This window comes from Gorilla gorilla, chromosome 6, assembly GCF_029281585.2.
Source record: "Gorilla gorilla gorilla isolate KB3781 chromosome 6, NHGRI_mGorGor1-v2.1_pri, whole genome shotgun sequence".
In the NCBI taxonomy this organism is placed as follows: domain Eukaryota; kingdom Metazoa; phylum Chordata; class Mammalia; order Primates; family Hominidae; genus Gorilla; species Gorilla gorilla.
Genome location: NC_073230.2, coordinates 6,944,282 through 6,960,568, shown reverse-complemented (window position 1 = coordinate 6,960,568; position 16,287 = coordinate 6,944,282). Strand labels below are relative to the sequence as shown.

General features: G+C 56.9%; 1 long non-coding RNA gene across 10 annotated transcripts in view; it reads left to right on the top strand.

Moving 5' to 3' along the window:
• Positions 1-16,287, top strand: part of LOC129523742 (uncharacterized) — a 45,319-nt gene that overhangs the window by 13,314 nt on the left and 15,718 nt on the right. The gene's annotated exons all lie outside the window — the stretch shown is intronic.

The window sequence follows — 16,287 nt, the reverse complement described above, 5'->3', positions numbered from 1 at the left end:
TATTTTGCTTCTCTGACGATTTTTATCAACTTCCTCATCTGTTAACTTCTCTCCAAGGTATGTCATGTCACGACATACTGCCGCTGCACGAACACGGCCAGTGTCTTCCTATTAAACATGTAGAATGCTTTCCTAATTTCTCTTTTTACTCTCTGTCTTTGTGTTCTGCATTTTCCTTACTTTTATTGTCAGAAACTCCAGAAAGTCAATCGTACTAATTTATCACGATTTGCTTTATTAATTTATACTTTGCTTATATGGAATTTTGCCCAACAGACCTCATTACAATTTGGGCCAGGGCCCAGGGTTAGGGTTGTTTTAATGTCAGGGCCCAGAGTTAGGGTTGTTTTAGGGTCAGGGCCCAGGGTTAGGGTTGTTTTAGGGTCAGGGCCCAGGGTTAGGGTTGTTTAAGGGTCAGGGCCCAGGGTTAGGGTTGTTTTAGGGTCAGGGCCCAGGGTTAGTGTTGTTTTAGGGTTAGGGCCCAGGGTTAGGGTTGTTTTAGGGTAAGGGCCCAGTGTTAGGGTTGTTTTAGGGTCAGGGCCCAGGGTTGGGGTTGTTTTAGGGTCAAGGCACAGGGTAGGGTTGTTTTAGGGTCAGGACCCACGGTTAGGGTTTTAGGATCAGGGCCAGGGCCCAGGGTTAGGGTTTTAGGGTAAGGGCCAGGGCCCAGGGTTAGGGTTTTAGGCTCAGGGCCAGGGCCCAGGGTTAGGGTAGTTTCAGGGTCAGGGCCCAGGGTTAGGGTTTTTTCAGGGTCAGGGCCCAGGGTTAGGGTTGTTTCAGGGTCAGGGCCCTGGGTTAGGGTTGTTTCAGGGTCAGGGCCCAGGGTTAGGGTTGTTTTAGGGTCAGGGCCCGGGGTTAGGGTTGTTTTAGGGTCAGGGCCAGTGCCCGGGGTTAGGGTTGTTTTAGGGTCAGGGCCAGGGCCCAGGGTTAGGGTTGTTTTAGGGTCAGGGCCAGGGCCCAGGGTTAGGGTTGTTTTAGGGTCAGGACCTGGGCCCAGTGTTACGCTTGTTTTAGTGCCAGGGCCCGGGGTTAGGGTTGTTTTAGGGTCAGGGTCAGGGCCCAGGTTAGGGTTGTTTTAGGTCAGGGCCAAGGCCCAGCGTTAGGGTTGTTTTAGGTTCAGCGCCAGGTTCGAGGGTTAGGCTTGTTTTAGGCTCAGGGCCAGGGCCCAGGGTTAGGCTTGTTTTAGGGTCAGGGCCAGGGCCGAGGGTTAGGGGTGTTTTAGGGTCAGGGACAGGGCCCAGGGTTAGGGTTGTTTTAAGTTCATGGTCAGGGCCCAGGTTTAGGGTTGTTTTAGGGTCAGGGCCAGGGTACAGGGTTAGGGTTGTTTTAGGGTCAGGGCCAGGGCTCAGGGTTAGGGTTGTTTTAGGGTCATGTCCAAGGCCCTGGGTTAGGGTTGTTTTAGGTTCAGGGCCAGGGCCCAGGGTTAGGGTTGTTTTAGGGTCAGGGCCAGGGCCCACGGTTATGGTTATTTTAGGGTCAGTGCCGAGGGTTAGGGTTGTTTTAGGGTCAGTGCCCAGGGTTAGGGTTGTTTTAGGGTCATGACCTGGGCCCAGGGTTAGGCTTGTTTTAGGGTCAGGGCCAGGAGCCAGGGTTAGGGTTGTTTTAGGGTCAGGGCCAGGGCCCAGGGTTATGCTTGTTTTAGGGTCACGGTCAGGTCCCAGGTTTAGGGTTGTTTTAGGGTCAGGGCCAGGGCCCAGGGTTAGGGTTGTTTTAGGGTCAGGGCCAAGGCCCAGCGTTAGGGTTGTTTTAGGTTCAGCGCCAGGTTCGAGGGTTAGGCTTGTTTTAGGCTCAGGGCCAGGGCCCAGGGTGAGGCTTGTTTTAGGGTCAGGGCCAGGGCCCAGGGTTAGGGATGTTTTAGGGTCAGGGCCAGGGCCCAAGGTTAGGGTTGTTTTAAGTTCAGGGTCAGGGCCCAGGGTTAGGCTTGTTTTAGGGTCAGGGCCAGGGCCCAGTGTTAGGCTTGTTTTAGGGTCAGGGCCAGGGCCCAGTGTTAGGCTTGTTTTAGGGTCAGGGCAAGGGCCCAGGGTTAGGGTTGTTTTAGGGTCAGGGTCAGGGCCCAGGGTTAGGGTTGTTTTAGGGTCAGGGCCAAGGCCCAGCGTTAGGGTTGTTTTAGGTTCAGCGCCAGGTTCGTGGGTTAGGGTTGTTTTAGGCTCAGGGCCACGGCCCAGGGTTAGGCTTGTTTTAGGGTCAGGGCCAGGGCCCAGGGTTAGGGTTGTTTTAGGGTCAGGGCCAGGGCTCAGATTTAAGGTTGTTTTAGGGTCAGGGCCAGGGCCCAGGGTTAGGGTTGTTATATGGTCAGGACCTGGGCCCAGTGTTAGGCTTGTTTTAGTGCCAGGGCCCAGGGTTAGTGTTGTTTTAGGGTCAGGGCCAGGGTCCAGGTTTAGGCTTGTTTTAGGGTCACGGTCAGGTCCCAGGGTTAGGGTTGTTTTAGGGTCAGGGCCAGGGCCCAGGGTTAGGGTTGTTTTAGGGTCAGGGCCAGGGCCCAGGGGTATTCTTGCTTTGGGGTCAGTTCCAGGGCCCAGGGTTAGGGTTGTTTTAGGGTCAGCGCCAGGGCCCAGCGTTAGGCTTGTTTTAGGGTCAGGGCAAGGGCCCAGGGTTAGGGATGTTTTAGGGTCAGGGACAGGGCCCAGGGTTAGGGTTATTTTAAGTTCAGGGTCAGGGCCCAGGTTTAGGGTTGTTTTAGGGTCAGGGCCAGGGCCCAGGGTTATGGTTATTTTAGGGTCAGTGCCGAGGGTTAGGGTTGTTTTAGGGTCAGTGCCCAGGGTTAGGGTTGTTTTAGCGTCATGACCTGGGCCCAGGGTTAGGCTTGTTTTAGGGTCAGGGCCAGGGCCCAGGGTTAGGTTTGTTTTAGGGTCAGCACCAGGGCCCAGCGTTAGGCTTGTTTTAGGGTCAGGGCAAGGGCCCAGGGTTAGGGTTGTTTTAGGGTCAGGGCCTGTGCCCAGGGTTAGGCTTGTTTCAGGGTCAGGGCCAGGGCCCAGGGTTAGGCTTGTTTTAGGGTCAGTGCCAGTGCCTAGGGTTAGGCTTGTTTTAGGGTCAGGGCCAGGGGCCAGGGTTAGGGTTGTTTTAGGGTCAGGGCCAGGGCCCAGGGTTAGGGTTGTTTTAGGGTCTGGGCCAGGGCCCAGGGTTATGGTTATTTTAGGGTCAGTGCCGAGGGTTAGGGTTGTTTTAGGGTCAGTGCCCAGGGTTAGGGTTGTTTTAGGGTCATGACCTGGGCCCAGGGTTAGGCTTGTTTTAGGGTCAGGGCCAGGGCCCAGGGTTAGGCTTGTTTTAGGGTCAGGGCCAGGGCCCAGGGTTAGGCTTGTTTTAGGGTCAGGACCAGGGCCCAGGGTTAGGGTTGTTTTAGGGTCAGGGCCAGGGCCCGGGGTTAGGGTTGTTTTAGGGTCAGGGCCAGGGCCCAGGGTTAGGGTTGTTTTAGGGTCAGGGCCAGGGCCCTGGGTTAGGGTTGTTTTAGGGTCAGGGCCAGGGCCCAGGGTTAGGGATCTTTTAGGGTCAGGGCCAGGGCCCAGTGTTAGGGTTGTTTCAGGGTCAGGGCCAGGGTCCAGGGTTAGGCTTGTTTTAGTGTCAGGGCCAGGGCCCAGGGTTAGGCTTGTTTTAGGGTCAGGACCTGGGCCCAGTGTTACGCTTGTTTTAGTGCCAGGGCCCAGGGTTAGGGTTGTTTTAGGGTCAGGGTCAGGTCCCAGGTTTAGGGTTGTTTTAGGTCAGGGCCAGGGTCCAGGATTAGGGTTGTTTTAGGGTCAGGGCCAGGGCCCAGGGTTAGGGTTGTTTTAGGGTCAGGGCCAGGGCCCAGGGTTAGGCTTGTTTTAGGTTCAGGGCCAGGGCCCAGGGTTAGGCTTGTTTTAGGGTCAGGGCCAGGGCCCAGGGTTAGGGTTGTTTTAGGGTCAGGGTCAGGGCCCAGGGTTAGGGTTGTTTTAGGGTCAGGGCCAAGGCCCAGCATTAGGGTTGTTTTAGGTTCAGCGCCAGGTTCGAGGGTTAGGCTTGTTTTAGGCTCAGGGCCAGGGCCCAGGGTTAGGCTTGTTTTAGGGTCAGGGCCAGGGCCCAGGTTTATGGATGTTTTAGGGTCAGGGCGAGGGCCCAGGGTTAGGGTTGTTTTAAGTTCAGGGTCAGGGCCCAGGTTTAGGGTTGTTTTAGGGTCAGGGCCAGGGCAAAGGGTTAGGGTTGTTTTAGGGTCAGGGCCAGGGCTCATAGTTAGGGTTGTTTTAGGGTCATGTCCAAGGCCCTGGGTTAGGGTTGTTTTGGGTTCAGGGCCAGGGCCCAGGGTTAGTGTTGTTTTAGGTTCAGGGCCAGGGCCCAGGGTTACGGTTGTTTTAGGGTCAGGGCCAGGGCCCAGGATTATGGTTATTTTAGGGTCAGTGCCGAGGGGTAGGGTTGTTTTAGGGTCAGTGCCCAGGGTTAGGGTTGTTTTAGGGTCATGACCTGGGCCCAGGGTTAGGCTTGTTTTAGGGTCAGGGCCAGGGCCCAGGGTTAGGCTTGTTTTAGGTTCAGGGCCAGGGCCCAGTGTTAGGCTTGTTTTAGGGTCAGGGCCAGGGCCCAGGGTTAGGGTTGTTTTAGGGTCAGGGTCAGGGCCCAGGGTTAGGGTTGTTTTAGGGTCAGGGCCAAGGCCCAGCGTTAGGGTTGTTTTAGGTTCAGCGCCAGGTTCGAGTGTTAGGCTTGTTTTAGGCTCAGGGCCAGGGCCCAGGGTTAGGCTTGTTTTAGGGTCAGGGCCAGGGCCCAGGGTTAGGGATGTTTTAGGGTCAGGGACAGGGTACAGGGTTAGGGTTGTTTTAAGTTCAGGGTGAGGGCCCAGGTTTAGGGTTGTTTTAGGGTCAGGGCCAGGGCACAGGGTTAGGGTTGTTTTAGGGTCAGGGCCAGGGCTCAGGGTTAGGGTTGTTTTAGGGTCATGTCCAAGGTCCTGGGTTAGGGTTGTTTTAGGTTCAGGGCCAGGGCCCAGGTTTAGGGTTGTTTTAGGGTCAGGGCCATGGTCCAGGGTTAGGGTTGTTGCAGTGTCAGGCCCAGAGCCCAGGGTTAGGTTTGTTGTAGGGTCCTGGCCAGGGCCCAGGGTTATGGTTATTTTAGGGTCAGTGCCGAGGGTTAGGGTTGTTTTAGGGTCAGTGCCCAGGGTTAGGGTTGTTTTAGGGTCATGACCTGGGCCCAGGGTTAGGCTTGTTTTAGGGTCAGGGCCAGGGCCCAGGGTTAGGGTTGTTTTAGGGTCAGGGCCAGGGCCCAGTGTTAGGCTTGTTTTAGGGTCAGGGCCAGGGTCCAGGGTTAGGGTTGTTTTAGGGTCAGGGCCAGGGCCCAGGGTTAGGCTTGTTTTAGGGTAAGGGCCAGGGCCCAGGGTTAGGCTTGTTTTAGGGTCAGGGCCAGGGCCCAGGGTTAGGCTTGTTTTAGGGTCAGGGCCAGGGCCCAGTGGTAGGGTTGATTTAGGGTTAGGGCCAGGGCCCAGGGTTAGGCTTGTTTTAGGGTGAGGGCCAGGGCCCAGGGTTAGGCTTGTTTTAGGGTCAGGGCCAGGGCCTAGGTTTAGGGTTGTTTTAGGGTCAGGGCCAGGGCCCAGTGTTAGGGTTGTTTTAGGGTCAGGGCCAGGGCCCAGGGTTAGGGTTGTTTTAGGGTCAAGGCCAGGGCCCAGTGTTAGGGTTGTTTTAGGGTCAGGGCCAGGGCCCAGTGTTAGGTTTGTTTTAGGGTCAGGACCTGGGCCCAAGGTTAGGCTTGTTTTAGTGCCAGGGCCCAGGGTTCGGGTTGTTTTAGGGTCAGGGCCAGGGCCCAGGGTTAGGGTTGTTTTAGGGTCAGCTCCAGGGCCTAGGGTTAGGGTTGTTTTAGGTTCAGGGCCAGGGCCTAGGGTTTGGGTTGTTTTAGGGTCAGGGCCAGGGCCCAGGATTAGGGTTGTTTTAGGGTGAGGGCCAGGGCCCAGGGTTAGGCTTGTTTTAGGGTCAGGGCCAGGGCCCAGGGTTAGGGTTGTTTTAGGGTCAGGGTCAGGGCCCAGGGTTAGGGTTGTTTTAGGGTCAGGGCCAAGGCCCAGCATTAGGGTTGTTTTAGGTTCAGCGCCATGTTCGAGGGTTAGGCTTGTTTTAGGCTCAGGGCCAGGGCCCAGGGTTAGGCTTGTTTTAGGGTCAGGGCCAGGGCCCAGGGTTAGGGTTGTTTTAGGGTCAGGGCCAGGGCCCAGGGTTAGGGTTGTTTTAGGGTCAGGGCCTGGGCCCAGGGTTACGGTTGTTTTAGGGCCAGGGCCCAGGGTTATGGTTATTTTAGGGTCAGTACCGAGGGCTAGGGTTGTTTTAGGGTCAGTGCCCAGGGTTAGGGTTGTTTTAGGGTCATGACCTGGGCCCAGGGTTAGGCTTGTTTTAGGGTCAGGGCCAGGGCCCAGGGTTAGGCTTGTTTTAGGGTCAGGGCCAGGGCCCAGTGTTAGGCTTGTTTTAGGGTCAGGGCCAGGGCCCAGGGTTAGGGTTGTTTTAGGGTCAGGGCCAGGGCCCAGGGTTAGGCTTGTTTTAGGGTCTGGACCAGGGCCCAGGGTTAGGCTTATTTTAGAGTCAGGGCCAGGGCCCAGGGTTAGGGTTGTTTTAGTGCCAGGGCCCAGGGTTAGGGTTGTTTTAGGGTCAGGGCCTGGGTCCAGGGTCAGGGTTGTTTTAGGTCAGGGCCAGGGCCCAGCATTAGGGTTGTTTTACGTCAGGGCCAGGGTCCAGGTTTAGGGTTGTTTTAGAGTCAGGGCCAGGGCCCGGGGTTAGGGTTGTTTTAGGGTCAGGGCCAGGGCCCAGGGTTAGGGTTGTTTTAGGGTCGGTGCCAGGGCCCAGGTTAGGGTTGTTTTAGGGTTAGGGCCAGGGCCCAGGGTTAGGGTTGTTTTAGGATCAGGGCCAGGTCCCAGTGTTAGGGTTGTTTTAGGGGGAGGATCTGGGCCCACGGTTAGGCTTGTTTTAGTGCCAGGGCCCTGGGTTAGGTTTGTTCTAGGGTCAGGGCCAGGTCCCAGGGTTAGGCTTGTTTTAGGGTCAGGGCAAGGGCCCAGGGTTAGGGTTGTTTTAGGGTCAGGGCCAGGGCCCAGGGTTAGGCTTGTTTCAGGGTCAGGGCCAGGGCCCAGGGTTAGGCTTGTTTCAGGTTCAATGCCAGTGCCTAGGGTTAGGCTCGTTTTAGGGTCAGGGCCAGGGGCCAGGGTTAGGGTTGTTTTAGGGTCAGGGCCAGGGCCCAGGGTTACGGTTGTTTTAGGGTCAGGGCCAGGGCCCAGGGTTAGGCTTGTTTTAGGGTCAGGGACAGGGCCCAGGGTTAGGCTTGTTTTAGTGCCAGGGCCCTGGGTTAGGTTTGTTTTAGGGTCAGGGCCAGGTCTCAGGGTTAGGGTTGTTTTTGGTCAGGGCCAGGGCCCAGTGTTAGGGTTGTTTTAGGTCAGGGCCATGTCACAGGTTTAGGGTTGTTTTAGGGTCAGGGCCAGGTCCCAGGGTTAGGGTTGTTTTAGGGTCAGGGCCAGGGCCCTGGGTTAGGGTTGTTTTAGGTTCAGGGCCAGGGCCCAGGGTTAGGGTTGTTTTAGGGTCAGGGCCAGGGCCCAGGGTTATGGTTGTTTTAGGGTCAGGGCCAGTGCCCAGGTTTAGGGTTGTTTTAGGTTCAGGGCCAGGGTCCAGGGTTAGGGTTGTTTCAGTGTCAGGACCAGGGCCTAGGGTTAGGCTTGTTTTAGAGTCACGGCCAGGGCCCAGGGTTAGGGTTGTTTTAGGGTCAGGGCCAGGGCCCAGTGTTAGGGTTGTTTTAGGGTCAGGACCTGGGCCCAGGGTTAGGCTTGTTTTAGTGCCATGGCCCAGGGTTAGGGTTTTTTAAGGGTTGGGGCCCAGGGTTAGGCTTGTTTTTGGATCAGGTCCCAGTGTTAAGGTTGTTTTAGGGTCAGGGCCCTGGGTTAGGGTTGTTTTTGGGTCAGGGCGCAGGGTTAGGTTTGTTTTAGGGTCAGGGCCCAGGGTTAGGGTTGTTTTACGGTGAGGGCCCAGGGTTGGGTTTGTTTCAGGGTCAGGGCCAGGGCCAAGGGTTACGGTTGTTTTAGGGTCAGGGCCAGGGCCAAGGGTTAGGGTTGTTTTAGGGTCTGGGCCAGGCCCCAGGGTTAGGCTTGTTTTAGGGTCAGGGCCAGGGCCCTGGGTAAGGCTTGTTTTAGTGTCAGGGCCAGGGCCCAGTGTTAGGCTTGTTTTAGGGTCAGGGAAAAGGCCCAAGGTTAGGGTTGTTTTAGGGTCAGGTCCAGGGCCCAGGGTTAGGCTTGTTTTAGGGTCTGGGGTAAGGCCCAGGGTTAGGGTTGTTTTAGGGTCAGGGCCAGGGGCCAGGGTTAGGGTTGTTTTAGGGTCAGGACCTGGGCCCAGTGTTACGCTTGTTTTAGTGCCAGGGCCCAGGGTTAGGGTTGTTTTAGGGTCAGGGTCAGGGCCCAGGGTTAGGGTTGTTTTAGGGTCAGGGTCAGGGCCCAGGGTTAGGGTTGTTTTAGGGTCAGGGCCAAGGCCCAGCGTTAGGGTTGTTTTAGGTTCAGGGCCAGGTTCGAGGGTTAGGCTTGTTTTATGCTCAGGGCCAGGGCCCAGGGTTAGGCTTGTTTTAGGGTCAGGGCCAGGGCCCTGGGGTATTCTTGTTTTAGGGTCAGTTCCAGGGCCCAGGGTTAGGCTTGTTTTAGGGTCAGCGCCAGGGCCCAGCGTTAGGCTTGTTTTAGGGTCACGGCAAGGGCCCAGGGTTAGGGTTGTTTTAGGGTCAGGGCCAGGGCCCAGGGTTAGGCTTGTTTCAGGGTCAGGGCCAGGGCCCAGGGTTAGGCTTGTTTCAGGTTCAGTGCCAGTGCCTAGGGTTAGGCTCGTTTTAGGGTCAGGGCCAGGGGCCAGGGTTAGGGTTGTTTTAGGGTCAGGGCCAGGGCCCAGGGTTACGGTTGTTTTAGGGTCAGGGCCAGGGCCCAGGGTTAGGCTTGTTTTAGGGTCAGGGACAGGGCCCAGGGATAGGCTTGTTTTAGGGTCAGGGCCAGGGCCCAGGTTTACGGTTGATTTAGGGTCAGGGCCAGGGCCCAGGTTTAGGGTTGTTTCAGGGTCAGGGCCAGGGCCCATGGTTAGGGTTGTTTTAGGGTCAAGGCCAGAGCCCAGGGTTAGGGTTGTTTTAGGGTGAGGACCTGGGCCCAGGGTTAGGCTTGTTTTAGTGCCAGGGCCCTGGGTTAGGTTTGTTTTAGGGTCAGGGCCAGGTGTCAGGGTTAGGCTTGTTTTTGGTCAGGGCCAGGGCCCAGTGTTAGGGTTGTTTTAGGTCAGGGCCAGGTCACAGGGTTAGGGTTGTTTTAGGGTCAGGGCCAGGTCCCAGGGTTAGGGTTGTTTTAGGGTCAGGGCCAGGGCCCTGGGTTAGGGTTGTTTTAGGTTCAGGGCCAGGGCCCAGGGTTAGGGTTGTTTTAGGGTCAGGGCCAGGGCCCAGGGTTATGGTTGTTTTAGGGTCAGGGCCAGGGCCCAGGTTTAGGGTTGTTTTAGGGTCAGGGCCAGGGTCCAGGATTAGGGTTGTTTCAGTGTCAGGACCAGGGCCCAGGGTTAGGCTTGTTTTAGAGTCACGGCCAGGGCCCAGGGTTAGGGTTGTTTTAGGGTCAGGGCCTGGGCCCAGTGTTAGGGTTGTTTTAGGGTCAGGACCTGGGCCCAGGGTTAGGCTTGTTTTAGTGCCATGGCCCAGGGTTAGGGTTTTTTAAGGGTTGGGGCCCAGGGTTAGGCTTGTTTTTGTATCAGGTCCCAGTGTTAAGGTTGTTTTAGGGTCAGGGCCCAGGGTTAGGGTTGTTTTAGGGTCAGGGCGCAGGGTTAGGTTTGTTTTAGGGTCAGGGCCCAGGGTTAGGGTTGTTTTACGGTGAGGGCCCAGGGTTGGGTTTGTTTTAGGGTCAGGGCCAGGGCCGAGGGTTAGGGTTGTTTCAGGGTCATGCCCAGGGCCCAGGGTTAGGCTTGTTTTAGGGTCAGGGCCAGGGCACAGGGTTAGGCTTGTTTTAGGGTCAGGGCCAGGGCCGAGGGTTAGGGTTGTTTTAGGGTCTGGGCCAGGGCCCAGGGTTAGGGTTGTTTTTGGGTCAGGGCCAGGGCCCAGGGTTAGGGTTCTTTTAGGGTTAGGGCCAGGGCCCAGGATTAGGGTTGTTTTAGGGTCAGGACCTGGGCCCAGGTTTAGGCTTGTTTTGGTGCCAGGGCACAGGGTTAGGGTTGTTTTATGGTCAGGGCCAGGGCCCAGGGTTAGTGTTCTTTTAGGTCAGGGCCAGGGCCCCGGATTATGGTTGTTTTAGTTCAGGGCCAGTGGCCAGGTTTAGGGATGTTTTACGATCAGGGCCAGGGCCAAAGGTTAGGGTTGTTTTAGGGTCTGGGCTACGGCCCAGGGTTAGGCTTATTTTAGTGTCAGGGCCAGGGCCCAGGGTAAGGCTTGTTTTAGGGTCAGGGCCAGGGCCCAGGGTTAGGCTTGTTTTAGGGTCAGGGAAAAGGCCCAGGGTTAGGGTTGTTTTAGGGTCAGGGCCAGGGCCCAGGGTTAGGCTTGTTTTAGGGTCAGGGCTAGGTCCCAGGGTTAGGGTTGTTTAAGGGTCAGGGCCAGGGCCCAGGGTTAGGGTTGTTTTAGGGTCAGAGCCTGGACCCAGGGTTAGGGTTGTTTTAGGGTCAGGTCCTGGGCCCAGGGTTAGGGTTGTTTTAGTGCCAGGGCCCAGGGTTAGGGTTGTTTTAGGGTCAGGGCCAGGGCCCAGGGTTAGGGTTGTTTTAGGTCAGGGTCAGGGCCCAGGTTTAGACTTTTTTTAGTGTCAGGGCCAGGGCCCAGGGTTAGGGTTGTTTTAGGGTCAGGACCTGGGCCCAGTGTTAGGGTGGTTTTAATGCCAGGGCCCAGGGTTAGGGTTGTTTTAGGGTCAGGGTCAGGTCCCAGGTTTAGGGTTGTTTTAGGTCAGGGCCAGGGCCCAAGATTAGGGTTGTTTTAGGGTCATGGCCAGGGCCCAGGGTTAGGGTTTTTTTAGGGTCAGGGCCAGGGCCGAGGTTTAGGCTTGTTTTAGGGTCACGGCCAGGTCCCAGGGTTAGAGTTCTTTTAGGGTCAGGGCCCTGGGTTAGGGTTGTTTTAGGGTGAGTGCACATGGTTGTTTTTGTTTTAGGGTCAGGGCCAGGGCCCAGGGTTAGGTTAGTTTTAGGGTCAGGGCCAGGGCCCAGGGTTAGGGTTGTTTCAGGATCAGGGCCAGGGCCCAGGGTTAGGCTTGTTTTAGGGTCAGGGCCAGGGCCCAGGGTTAGGGTTGTTTTAGGGTCAGGGCCAGGGCCCAGGGTTAGGGTGGTTTTAGGGTCAGGACCTGGGCCCAGGTTTAGGCTTGTTTTAGTTCCAGGGCCCAGGGTTAGGGTTGTCTTAGAGTCAGGGCCAGGGCCCAGGTTTCGGATTGTTTTAGGTCAAGGCCAGGGCCCAGGATTAGGGTTGTTTTAGTTCAGGGCAATGTCCCAAGTTTAGGGTTGTTTTAGTTTCAGGGCCAGGGCCCAGGGTTAGGGTTATTTTAGGGTCAGGGCCAGGGCCAAGGGTTAGGGTTGTTTTAGGGTCTGGGCCAGGGCCCAGGGTTAGGCTTGTTTTAGGGTCAGGGCCAGGGCCCTGGGTAAAGCTTGTTTTAGGGTCAGGGCCAGGGCCCAGTGTTAGGCTTGTTTTAGGGTCAGGGAAAAGGCCCAAGGTTAGGGTTGTTGTAGGGTCAGGTCCAGGGCCCAGGGTTACGCTTGTTTTAGGGTCAGGGGTAAGGCCCAGGGTTAGGGTTGTTTTAGGGTCAGGGCCAGGGGCCAGGGTTAGGGTTGTTTTAGGGTCAGGGCCAGGACCCAGGGTTAGGGTTGTTTTAGAGTCAGGTCGTGGGCCCAGGGTTAGGGTTGTTTCAGTGCCAGGGCCCAGGGTTAGGGTTGTTTTAGGGTCAGGACCAGGGCCCAGGTTTAGGGTTGTTTTAGGTCAGGGCCAGGGCCCAGGGTTAGGGTTGTTTTAGGGTCAGGGCCAGGGTCCAGGGTTAGGGTTGTTTTAGGGTCAGGGCCAGAGCCCAGGGTTAGGGATGTTTTAGGGTCAGTGTCAGGGCCCAGGGTTAGGGTTGTTTTAGGTTCTGGGCCAGGGTCCAGGGTTATGCTTGTTTTAAGGTCAGGGCCAGGGCCCTGGGTTAGGGTTGTTTTAGGGTCAGGACCTGGGCCCAGTGTTAGGCTTGGTTTAGTGCCAGGGCCCAGGGTTAGGGTTGTTTTAGGGTCAGGGCCAGGGCCCAGGTTTAGGGTTGTTTTAGGGTCAGGGACAGGGCCCAGGGTTAGGGTTGTTTTAGGGTGAGGGCCAGGGCCCAGGGTCAGGCGTGTTTTAGGGTCAGGGCCAGGGCCCAATGTTAGGCGTGTTTTAAGGTCAGGGCCAGGGCCCAGTGTTAGGGTTGTTTTAGGGTCAGGGCCAGGGCCCAGGTTTAGTCTTGTTTTAGGGTCACGACCAGGTCCCAGCATTAGGGTTCTTTTAGGGTCAGGGCCCTGGGTTAGGGTTGTTTTAGGGTGAGTGCCCATGGTTGGTTTTGTTTTAGGGTCCGGGCCAGGGCCCAGGGTTAGGTTTGTTTTAGGGTCAGGGCCAGGGCCCTGGGTTAGGGTTGTTTCAGGGTCAGGGCCAGGGCTCAGTGTTAGGCTTGTTTTAAGATCAGGGCCAGGGCCCAGTGTTAGGGTTGTTTTAGGTTCAGGCCAGGGCCCAGGGTTAGGGTTGTTTTAGGGTCAGGGCCAGGGCCCAGGGTTAGGTTTGTTATAGGGTCAGGGCCATGGCCCAGGTTTAGGATTGTTTTAGCGTCAGGACCTGGGCCCAGGGTTAGGCTTGTTTTAGGGTCAGAGCGAGGGCCCAGTGTTAGGGTTGTATTAGGGTCAGGGTTAAGGCCAGGTCCCAGGGTTAGGGTTGTTTTAGGGTCAGAGTGAGGGCCCAGGGTTAGGCTTGTTTTAGGGTCACGGCCAGGGCCCAGGTGTAGGGTTGTTTCAGGGTCAGGGCCAAGGCTCAGGTTTAGGCTTGTTTTACGGTCAGGGCCAGGGCCCAGGGTTATGGTTGTTTTAGGGTCAGGGCCAGAGCCCAGGGTTAGGCTTGTTTTAGGGTCAGGGCCAGGGCCCAGGGTTACTGTTGTTTTAGGGTCAAGGCCAGGGCCCTGGTTTAGGGTTGTTTTAGGGTCAGGGCCAGGGCCCAGGTTTAGGGTGGTTTTAGGGTCAGGACCTGGGCCCAGGTTTAGTCTTGTTTTAGTGCCAGGTCCCAGGGTTAGGGTTGTTTTAGAGTCAGGGCCAGGGCCCAGGGTTAGGGTTGTTTTAGGTCAGGGCCAGGTCCCAAGGTTAGGGTTGTTTTAGGGTCAGGGCCAGGGCCCAGGGTTAGGGTTGTTTTACGGTCAGGGCCAGGGCCCAGGGTTAGGCTTGTTTTAGGGTCAGGGCCTGGGCCCAGGGTTAGGCTTGTTTTAGGGTCAGGGCCAGGGCCCAGGGTTAGGGTTGTTTTAGGGTCAGTGCCAGGGACCAGGGTTAGGCTTGTTTTAGGGTCAGGGCCAGGGCCCAGGGTTAGGCTTGTTTTAGGTTCAGGGTCAGGGCCCAAGGTTAGGCTTGTTTTAGGGTCAGGGCCACGGCCCAGGGTTAGGCTTGTTTTAGGGTCAGGGCCAGGGCCCAGGGTTAGGCTTGTTTTAGTGCCAGGTCCCAGGGTTAGGGTTTTTTTAGGGTCGCGGCCCAGGGTTAGGGTTGTTTTAGGATCAGGGCCCAGGGATAGGGTTGTTTTAGGGTCAGTGCCAAGGGTTAGGGTTGTTTTAGGGTCAGGGCCAGGGCCCAGTGTTAGGGTTGTTTTAGGGTGAGGACCTGCGCCCAGGGTTAGGCTTGTTTTAGTGCCAAGGCCCTGGGTTAGGTTTGTTTTAGGGTCAGGGCCAGGTCCCAGGGTTAGGCTTGTTTTTGGTCAGGGCCAGGGCCCAGTGTTAGGGTTGTTTTAGGTCAGGGCCAGGTCACAGGGTTAGGGTTGTTTTAGGGTCAGGGCCAGGGCCCAAGGTTAGGGTTGTTTTAGGGTCAGGGCCAGGGCCCAGGGTTAGGGTTGTTTTAGGGTCAGGGCCAGGGCCCATGGTTAGGGTTGTTTTAGGTTTAAGGCCATGGCCCAGGGTTAGGGTTGTTTTAGGGTCAGGGTCAGGGCCCTGGGTTAGGGTTGTTATAGGGTCAGGGCCAGGGCCCAGGGTTAGGCTTGTTTTAGTGTCAGGACCTGGGCCCAGGGTTAGGCTTGTTTTAGGGTCAGGGCCAGGGCCCAGGGTTAGGCTTGTTTTAGGGTCGCAGCGGGCCCAGTGTTAGGGTTGTTTTAGGGTCAGGGTTAAGGCCAGGTCCGAGTGTTTGGGTTGTTTTAGTGTCAGGGTGAGGGCCCAGGGTTAGGCTTGTTTTAGGGTCAGGGCCACGGCCTAGGTTTAGGGTTGTTTTAGGGTCAGGGCCAGGGCCCAGGTTTAGGCTTGTTTTAGGGTCAGGGCCAGGGCCCAGGGTTATGGTTGTTTTAGGGTCCGGGCCAGGGCCCAGGGTTAGGCTTATTTTAGGGTCAGGGCCAGGGCCCAGGTTTAGGGTTGTTTTAGGGTCAAGGCCAGGGCCCTGGTTTAGGGTTGTTTTAGAGTCCGGGCCAGGTCCCAGGGTTAGGGTTGTTTTAGGTCAGGGCCAGGTCCCAAGGTTAGGGTTGTTTTACGGTCAGGGCCAGGGCCCAGGGTTAGGGTTGTTTTAGGGTCAGGGCCAGGGCCCAGGGTTAGGCTTGTTTTAGGGTCAGCGCCAGGGCCCAGGGTTAGGCTTGTTTTAGGATCAGGGCCAGGGCCCAGTGTTAGGCTTGTTTTAGGGTCAGGGACAGGGCCCAGGGTTAGGGTTGTTTTAGGGTCAGGGCCAGGGCGCAGGGTTAGGCTTGTTTTAGGGTCAGGGCCAGGGCCCAGGGTTAGGCTTGTTTTAGGGTCAGGGTCAGGGCCCAGGGTTAGGCTTGTTTTAGGGTCACGGCCACGGCCCAGGGTTAGGCTTGTTTTAGGGTCAGGGCCAGGGCCCAGAGCTAGGCTTGTTTTAGTGCCAGGGCCCGGGTTAGGGATTTTTTAGGGTCGCGGCCCAGGGTTAGGCTTGTTTTAGGATCAGGGCCCAGGGATAGGGTTGTTTTAGGGTCAGGTCCCAGGGTTAGGGTTGTTTTAGGGTCAGGGCCCAGGGTTAGGTTTGTTTTAGGGTGAGGGCCCTGGGTTTGGTTTGTTTTAGGGTCAGGGCCAGGGCCCAGGGTTAGGGTTGTTTGAGGGTCAGGGCTAGGGCCCAGCGTTAGGCTTGTTTTAGGGTCAGGGCCAGGGCCCAGTGTTAGGGTTGTTTTAGGGTCAGGGCCAGGGCCCAGGTTTAGGGTTCTTTTAGGGTCAGGGCCAGGGCCCAGGTTTAGGGTTGTTGTAGGGTCAGGGCCAGGGCCCAGATTTAGGCTTGTTTTAGGGTCAGGGCCAAGGCTCATGGTTAGGTTTGTTTTAGGTAAAGGGCCAGGGCCCAGGGTTAGGCTTGTTTTGGGTCAGGGTCAGGGCCCATGGTTAGGCTTGTTTTAGGATCAGGGCCCAGGGTTAGGGTTGTTTTAGGGTCAGGGCTCAGGGTTAGGGTTGTTTTATGGTCAGGGCCCAGTGTTAGGTTTGTTTCAGGGTCATGGTCCAGGGTTAGGGTTGTTTTAGGGTGAGGGCCCAGGGGTGGGTTTGTTTTAGGGTCAGGGCCAAGGCCCAGGGTTAGGGTTGTTTTAGGGTCAGGGCCAGGGCACTGGGTTAGGGTTGTTTTAGGGTCAGGGCCAGGGCCCAGGGTGCAGCTTTTTTTAGGGTCAGGGCCAGGGCCCAGGGTTAGGGTTGTTTAAGGGTAAGGGTCAGGGCCCAGGGTCATGCTTGTTTTAGGATCAGGGACAGGGCCCAGGGTTAGGGTTGTTTTAGGTTCAGGGCCAGGGCCCAGGGTTAGGGTTGTTTTAGGGTCAGGGTCAGGGCCCAGTGTTAGGCTTGTTTTACGGTCAGGGCCAGGGCCCAGGTTTAGGGTGGTTTTAGGGTCAGGGCCAGGGCCCAGGTTTAGGGTTGTTTTAGGGTCAGGGCCAGGGCCCAGGGTTAGGGTTGTTTTAGGGTCAGGGCCAGGGCCCAGGGTTAGGGTTGTTTTAGGGTCATGGCCAGGGCCCAGGGTTAGGGTTGTTTTAGGGTCATGGCCAGGGCCCAGGGTTAGGGTTGTTTTAGGATCAGGGCCAAGGCCCAGGTTTAGGGTTGTTTTAGGGAAAGGGCCAGGGCCCAGGGTTAGGATTGTTTTAGGTTCAGGGCCAGGGCCCAGGTTTAGGCTTGTTTCAGGGTCAGGTCCGGGGCCCAGGGTTAGGGTTGTTTTAGGGTCAGGTCCGGGGCCCAGTGTTAGGGTTGTTTTAGGTTCAGTGCCGGGGCCCAGTTTTAGGGTTGTTTAAGGTCAG